Source organism: Myotis nattereri (genome assembly GCF_964212035.1).
Source record: "Myotis nattereri genome assembly, chromosome: 18".
Classification (NCBI taxonomy): domain Eukaryota; kingdom Metazoa; phylum Chordata; class Mammalia; order Chiroptera; family Vespertilionidae; genus Myotis; species Myotis nattereri.
Window position 1 is genome coordinate 22,521,900 of NC_138093.1, and position 8,521 is coordinate 22,530,420.

At 42.0% G+C, this 8,521-nt stretch overlaps 1 protein-coding gene across 2 annotated transcripts in view; it reads right to left on the bottom strand.

Moving 5' to 3' along the window:
* The window catches only part of LOC308534025 (torsin-1A-interacting protein 2-like), a 31,373-nt gene extending 24,473 nt beyond the window's left edge, over positions 1–6,900 (bottom strand). For both annotated transcript variants that reach the window (XR_013997146.1, XM_081112307.1), the window contains exon 1: positions 6,774–6,900. The gene's annotated coding sequence lies outside the window, so the exon portion shown is untranslated. The remainder of the gene's footprint in view (positions 1–6,773) is intronic.
* Positions 6,901–8,521: the final 1,621 nt, after the last annotated feature.

Below are 8,521 nucleotides of genomic sequence, written 5' to 3' on the forward strand. Positions count from 1 at the left end.
CCTAAAGTCAACATTTCATAAAATTAAAGTACAATTAGTTTTTAAAAAAAGAAATTAGCATTATTATAATGTTTACAATTACATTGGTATAATGGTACAATTAACTAAACTACAGACTGCTTAAATTTCACCAGTTTCTCCACTACTGTCCTTTTCTTGCTCCAGGTCCTACTCCAGGATCCGACATTCCATTTAGTTGTTAATTCTCCTGGGTCTGAAATTTGAATTTCTCGATTTTCACCTGTCTTTAGTGGCCTTTCCTGATGTTTGTAACCTTGAGACTTTGGAAAGTACTGGTCAGTTATCCCTCAATTTGGTTTTGTATAATGTTTCCTCATAATTAGAAAAAGGTTATGCTTTTTTTTTTAGAATAACACCAAAGAAATAAGTGTATCTTATCACTGGGTTCCTGATGTCCACTGGAGATGTTAACCTCAATCAGCTGGTGAACAGAGTATCTCCACTATTAAGTTACATTTCCCCTTTGTACCTAATAATTCTCTTGGGGGAGATACTTTAAGACTAAACAGATATCCTGATTTTCCTCAAACTTCCACCCACCAGCATCACAGGTAATTACAGTATTGTTGGTCTAGTGGTAAGCTTCTTTTTCATGCTTCCCATATTTATTCATTGGAATTCTTCTGTAAAAATGAGTTATCCCTTTTCCCCTATTTATTTATCTGTTATGTTAGTATGAACTCATGGATACTTTATTCTATGCATTAAAATCCAATATTATCATTTTCATTTTGTTGCTCAAATTGTTCCAGCATTGGCCATGAGGAGCTCCTTCAAGTTGCCTCCTAAATCCTTTCAATAAGCCCTCAAACTTTTTTTGAGCATTTCCTTAATTTCAAGCACCACAAGGTGTTTTGGCCTGATCTTATATTTCCTCTGCCCCACCCCTGGAATCATCTACTCCAAAAAAATCCTGGTTCCTTTCATGGGAGGATAGTGTTTAAAAACCAAGAGCTGGACACTGGCTGGTGGTTAGAGTATTGGCTCCAGCACCGAAGAAGTCTCGGGCTTGATTCCCAGTCAAAGGGGTCAAGGGCACATACCAGGGTTGCAGGTTTGATCCTCAGCCCAGCTGGAATATGTTCAGTCTCTTTCTTTTCTTTTTTCGTTTCCTTTTCCTTTTCCCTTTCCTTTTCCTTTCCTTTCCTTTCCTTTCCCTTTCCCTTTCCTCCTCCTCTCTCTCTCTCTCTCTCTCTCTCTCTCTCTCTCTCTCTCTCTCTCTCCCTCCCTCCCTCCCTCCCTCCCTGTCTCCCTGTCTCCCTGTCTCCCTGTCTCTCTCCCTCCCTGTCTCCCTTCCACTCTCTAAAAAAAAAAAAATCCTCAGGTGAGAATTAACAACAAAAAGAAAAACCAAGAGTTGTAAGCTCAATGCTACTGTGCTTTCACTGCCAGGCCAACAATCTGGACAACCAGCATTAATATTTGCTTCCTCACTAAACTCATCAGCTGGAAATTATTAGCAGCACTTGGGAGCTTGTTAGAAATACAAATTCCTGGGCCCCACCCCAGACCTACCAGACCAGAGTCTTTGAAGGTCTGGCGCAGGAGATTGTGTTTTAACAGGTTCACCCGATGATTTACGAAACACTGCTTTAAAGTAGAAAAGTTAGTTTCCTTTTACTATAAACTCTATATTTACTTTACTATGTTTATCTCTAATAAGTAAAGGGAAAACTCATATTTTTACTGCCACATCTAATAAAACTATAGGTGAATGCCTCATTTGTTAAGGTGCTAAACACTTCCCTAGTCTTATTTTCCTATAAAAATGTGGTGGTCACAGTGGTAGTATAAAGCACTAATACTGTTACTTTTATACAAAGAAGGTGTGTCAGCCCCAGTCAACTCCTGCCTGTACGTTTGACCTACCAGCCACACAGGGACTGTGCAATATAAGCCCTCGCAGCGCTGTCCTCTGCAGTCAGGCTGCCTGCGCCTGCATGGCCGGCCCAGCGCGGGCTGCTGAGCTCTCCTCCAGGCCGTGGTTTTCTTAACCACGAAACGGAACCAAACTACCAGATGGAAGAGGCGCTGTGAAGGGAAGAGATGATGCGCAGCACTTAGCACTACGGGGCACAAAAGAAGTCCTCAAAAACTTTATGATTATTTGCATTATTAGGTAAAAGTGCAACTAGAGCAGTGGTTCTCAACCTTCCTCATGCCGCAACCCTTTAATACAGTTCCTCATGTTGTGGTGACCCCCAATTTCATTGTTACAAATTGAACATAATTAAAGCACAGCGATTAATCACAAAACCAATATGTAATTATATATGTGTTTTCCGATGGTCTTAGGCAACCCCTGTGAAAGGGTCGTTCGACCCCCAAAGGGGTCGTGACCCAGAGATTGAGAACCGCTGAACTAGAGGTTTCATTTTTGGGAACACGGAAGCAGGGGAAATTGTGCTTAAAAAGTCCTGCTGTATTTTCACTAGTAGATCAGAATAAAGGCAGAACCAGAGAGCTTTATTTATAGAATTAAAACAAAGCCCTCCGAAGTTAACAAACCAATGTTTTAAATTTGACTTTTTATAAAAATGTTATGACATTTACATTAAGTATACCTATGGCCAAGGGCTAAAGGAGAGGATAAAAAATTAAAACAATTTGATCTGTTGAGGTAGTGGAATTATGGGTGAATTTTGTTCCCTTCTACTTTATCAAAATCATGTGCCAACAACTCCTTTAATATCAGTAAAGAGGAAAGTACCCCAATTAATAATAACAGTTTCCATTTATTGAGTCTAAAGATCCCATTCAGTATTCTAAATAACTCTACAAATTCCACTTTACAGGGGAGGAGATGGACTTTGAGTGATAACGCAGCCTGCCCGGGGCACACAGTGATAGAACTCAGCTCTGACTCCAAAGTCTACGCTCAGAACCAGGGTTGAGGACATCCTCCTTTATTCACAAATGCTGGATGTGCCGTGCAAAAGCAAGATCAAGTATAATCGCTGTTTTGAAGCACTTCTTGTGTGACAAAGGTGTAGTCATAAGATGTAGAATAGTAATAAAATGTTAACGCAATTAAAATTCTAAATGAAAACAGCATAAAGGAGACAGGGCATCCCTGAGTACACTTTTCTTCAGAAAACTCAACTGGTGCTTCCAAGAAATGTGGATTTCCAAGGAATACAGTTTAAGACGACCTCTTAGGCAAAAACAAATTATATGTACAAGACAACACATTATTAAAATACCCTAAAATTCACATTTCTATACACCAGTAGTGAACTTTCAGAAAGAGAGATTATAAAAGCAATCCCGTTTACCATTGCACCAAAAAAATTAAGCTACCTAGGAATCAACTTAACTAAAGAGGTAAAAGACCTCTACTCAGAAAACTACAGGACGTTGAAAAAAGATATAGAGGAAGACATAAACAGATGGAAGAACATACCGTGTTCCTGGATTGGTAGAATCAACATCATTAAAATGTCCATACTACCCAAAGCAATCTATAAATTCAACGCACTTCCCATTAAAATACCAACGGCATACTTCAGAGATCTAGAACGAACTCTCCAAAAATTCATCTGGAATAAAAAAAGACCCCGAATAGCTGCAGCAATCCTGAAAAAGAACAAAGTAGGTGGGATCTCAATACCAGATATCAAGTTGTATTACAAAGCCACTGTTCTCAAAACTGCCTGGTACTGGCACAAGAATAGGCATATAGATCAATGGAATAGAATAGAGAGCCCAGAAATCGGCCCGAACCAATATGCTCAATTAATATTTGACAAAGGAGGCAAGAACATACAATGGAGCCAAGATAGTCTCTTCAATAAATGGTGTTGGGAAAATTGGACAGATATATGCAAGAAAATGAAACTAGACCACCAACTTACACCATACACAAAAATAAACTCAAAATGGATAAAGGACTTAAATGTACGACAGGAAACCATAAAAATTCTAGAAGAATCCAAAGGCAACAAAATCTCAGACATATGCCGAAGCAATTTCTTCACTGACACAGCTCCTAGGGCACTTGAAACTAAAGAGAAAATAAACAAATGGGACTTCATCAAAATAAAAAGCTTCTGCACAGCAAAAGAAACCATCAACAAAACAACAAGAAAACCCACTGTGTGGGAAAACATATTTGCCAATGTCATATCTGATAAGGGCCTAATCTCCAAAATTTATAGGGAACTCATACAACTCAACAAAAGGAAGATAAACAATCCAATCAAAAAGTGGGCAAAGGACCTAAATAGACACCTTTCAAAAGAGGACATTCAGAAAGCCAAGAGACATATGAAAACATGCTCAAAGTCACTAATCATCCGAGAGATGCAAATCAAAACAACAATGAGGTATCATCTCACACCTGTCAGACTGGCTATCATCAACAAATCAACAAACGACAAGTGCTGGAGAGGATGTGGAGAAAAAGGATCACTTGTGCACTGCTGGTGGGAATGCAGACTGGTGCAGCCACTATGGAAGACAGTATGGAGTTTCCTTAAAAAACTGAAAATGGAACTCCCATTTGACCCTGTGATCCCACTTCTAGGAATATATCCCAAGAAACCAGAAACACCAATCAGAAAGGATATATGCACCCCTGTGTTCAAAGCAGCACAATTCACCATAGCTAAGATCTGGAAACAGCCTAAGTGCCCATCAGTAGATGAATGGATTAGAAAACTGTGGTACATCTACACGATGGAATACTATGCTGCTGTAAAAAGGAAGGAACTCTTACCATTTGCAACGGCATGGATGGAACTGGAGAGCATTATGCTAAGTGAAATAAGCCAGTCAATGAAGGAAAAATACCACATGATCTCACTCATTCATGGATAATAGAGACCATTATAAACTTTTGAACAATAATAGATACAGAGGCAGAGCAGCCTCAAACAGATTGTCAAACTGCAGCAGGAAGGCAGGGGAGGGTTGGGGGGCAGGAGGTAGGGGGGTAAGAGATCAACTAAAGGACTTGTATGCATGCATATAAGCATAACCAATGGACATAAGACACTGGGGGATAGGGGAGGCTAGGGGACTGTCTAGGGCGGGGTGATAAAATGGACACATATGTAATACCCTTTGTAATACTTTAAGCAATAAAAAAAAAAAAAAAATAAAAAAAATAAAATACCCTAAAATTCTCAAATAATTAACTAAAGTCTTAAGTTACTTTACTTGAGAATTCTACAAGCTCTCAGACTAGTATTATCATCTCTACACTCAGAGGGAAAAGAAGTGAAATAGAGCGTCCATGAGTCACTCATGGCTTCGTGACAGCCAACGCGAACCTGGTTATCAGGTGTGGACTCTGACCCAGCCCACTCAGCATTACTGAGAGGCTCTCCAAGTTTTCACAGCAAGTGCCAGTTTTTCAAATTGTTCCAACCCCCACTCAGGCTTCCGAGAACATTTTTAGTTCCTCCACCATAAAGTTCCTACGTAAATGATTTTCCACTAGCCATTTATGTACTAATCATCTGCTGAACGGCCACAGCCCTAATTCTTAAAAAAGAGACAAGGATGCCCTAACCGGTTTGGCTCAGTGGATAGAGCGTCGGCCTGCGGACTGAAAAGTCCCAGGTTCGATTCCGGTCAGGGGCATGTACCTTGGTTGTGGGCACATCCCCAGTGGGAGATGTGCAGGAGGCAGCTGATCGATGTGTCTGTCTCATCGATGTTTCTAACTCTATCCCTCTCCCTTCCTCTCTGTAAAAAATCAATAAAATATATTTAAAAAAAAAAAAAAAAAGAGACAAGGAGCTCCCGACAGTTGCTCAGTGGTTAGACCGTCAGCCCTCGGATTCCATTCAGGTCTAGGGCTCCTACCTCGGGTGCAGGCTTGATCCCGGCCTGGTCCGGGCGCCTGCGGCAGGCAACCAACCAATGTGTCTCTCTCACATCCATGTTTCTCTCTCTCTCTCTCTCTCTCTCTCTCTCTCTCTCTCTCTCTCTCTCTTTCTCTCTCTCTCTCTCTCTCTCTCTCTCTCTTCCCCTCCCTTCCGCTCTCTCTAAAAATCAATGGGGAAAATATCCTCAGGTGAGGACTAATGGGGGGGGGGGGGGGAGAGAGAGAGAGAGAGAGAGAGAGAGAGAGAGAGGGAGAGAGAGGATCTCTCATACAGATCCAGAATAAAATGTTTTAAAGCCTAAAGGCAGGTAAAACTGAAACCAAAAAAAATAAGTTGAATGGGGTTAAGGTCACTCATTTCTGTGTTTGTGTATAAAGTCTAACACAAAATGGAGCACTAGACACTTCCCTGGAGGAGAGAAGAGAGGGGCAAACCTCGCTGGCTGCGAAATACAATTGGGAGAACATGATGCGTAAGCAAAATGGTAATTGTAGGATCTTCCTAAAACTTCAAACTGTGCCCTTATTCGCACCCCTAAGGCTACAAAAAGGTGGGTGGGGAGGGCTGTCCAAAAGGATTAAGGTGAAAAATGAGGCGCCCTGCTGGGCTGTGAGTACAGGGAGCCGCCGTCCTGCCCAGGTGGAGTTCCGGTTCACGTTGGAGCCAGAAGGAATTCTGGTCTCAAAGTCCAAACCAAACATTTGTCGTCCCCCCCGCCCCCACCTTTTCCTGTTGAGTATTTACGATTGTTTCTCTTTTTTTACTCCAAAACAGAAATACTCCCTATCTGCTTCGTTTTAAGATTTGTGCCGTATGCAGGTGGGGGTGGGGAAGGATCGTTTCTGAAAGATCTTTCAAAAAGACATCGGATCAAATGTTAAAACACGGAAAAGTTGTATACGCATTTTATTTACTTACAAATTCTGGCGGAGTTTTAAATCGTCCGTGGTCAATGCCAGGGGGGCCCTTCCGGTGTTCTGGTCCACGAAACCGGGCTGCACCCCTCGGACGCGGCCGCCGCCGGAGAGAATGACGCCCAGTCCCCGGCCACGTGACGGTGACCTGTGCTGGGAGGGGAGCGCCCGCGGAATGCTGGGACTGGTAGTCGCCCTGCCCCTCCCTCACAGTCTGCAGCCCCTCCCTCACTACCCGCCCCCCCCCCGCCCCGCCCCGCCCCCGCCCCCTCTACCGCGCCGCGAGCCACCAGCACCAGACAGTGGCGAGTGCGCGAGATGGGAGCACAGATGTCCCCGAGCCTCGTGCTGCGACATGACAGGGAAGGCGGGCGTCTCTGCCAGACGACCCTACCCTTACAAGGATCCTAAATGCACAGGCTGTTGGGACCACGCAGCCAGCACAGTGAGAGGCACTGCCCCATGACAAGGGCCAGCACCAGTCAGACATTAACTCGGTTTGCTCATGTCCAATGGGGTGGTTGTGAGTAAAGAGCTAATGAGGTAACAGTGTCTGCTAAATGACAGCAGCAAATGAATAAGAAAAGCTACTATTTTCATCTGTTAACTTTATATATGTGAAAATTGAAAAATGGAAAGCAATTTGCCCAAGAACACATAATCAATCAGGGGCAAGGTCAAGTACAGCTGATGGAACAGAAGTTTGAACTGTGCGGTTCAATGGTACTGAGATTTTTTTCCCCAATAAACATGTAGTCTGCCCTCCCTACAAGAGTTTGGACCCCGCAGACTCAACCACCGCAAGTGGAAAACAGGACTTTCCATCCGGGATTGGGAATCCGGGGCAGGCATAAGACCAGCTGTATACATTGTTCCATGCCATTTTATATAATGACCTTGCCCATGTCTGGATTTTGGTGTGGGCAGTGGTCCTGCAACCAATCCCCCTCGAATATGGAGGGACGACTGAAGTTCCGTTTTTCCAATGGGCTGGTGTCAGGGCCCCTAACCCCCACCTTGTTCAAGGGCTAACTATAAGTCTAAAATTCCTGTTCCTGACCTACACCAATTCAAGACAACATAGAAGAAATCTGCTCACTGAATCTCACTTCCCTGTGCCTCATTTTCCTCAAAACACTAACACACTATTTTACTTATTTTGATTTTTATCTGACTTCCAAAGAATATAAATTCCAAGTAGACAGGGGAGGGTTGTCTTTTGGTCTATTCTTCTACTGCTGTATCCCCGCCACCTAAAACAGGATCTGGCTAGTACACAGAGGCCCAAATACTTTTTAGATTAATGATTCTTCATGGAACAGTGAACTAAATTTAAATTTTCTTAACTTCAGCATAACATTTCCAGCTAGACATTTTCATTTGTATTAACAATCTTTAAAATATTTTGTCTATCACTTGTGAGAATGGGGAATAAATGAAATCAGCTACTGTCTTTAATTTCCTTCCTCTTATTTTTAATATTTTAATCATTACTTCCTTATTAAAAATAACAATGTTGCCTCTTTCTACTAAGATATAACCCCAAAGTCATTTGCCTAGCTGAGCACAAATGTGAATGGATAGATTTTTTTCCTCAGTATATAACTGGATTTCTGCTTACCCTAAACAAAATTCATATACAAAAATTCTTATTTTAAAATGTTTCATTTTTATTTTTTGATATATTTTTTTTATTGATTTCAGAGAGGAAGGAAGAGGGAGAGAGTGATAGAAACATCAGTGATGAGAATC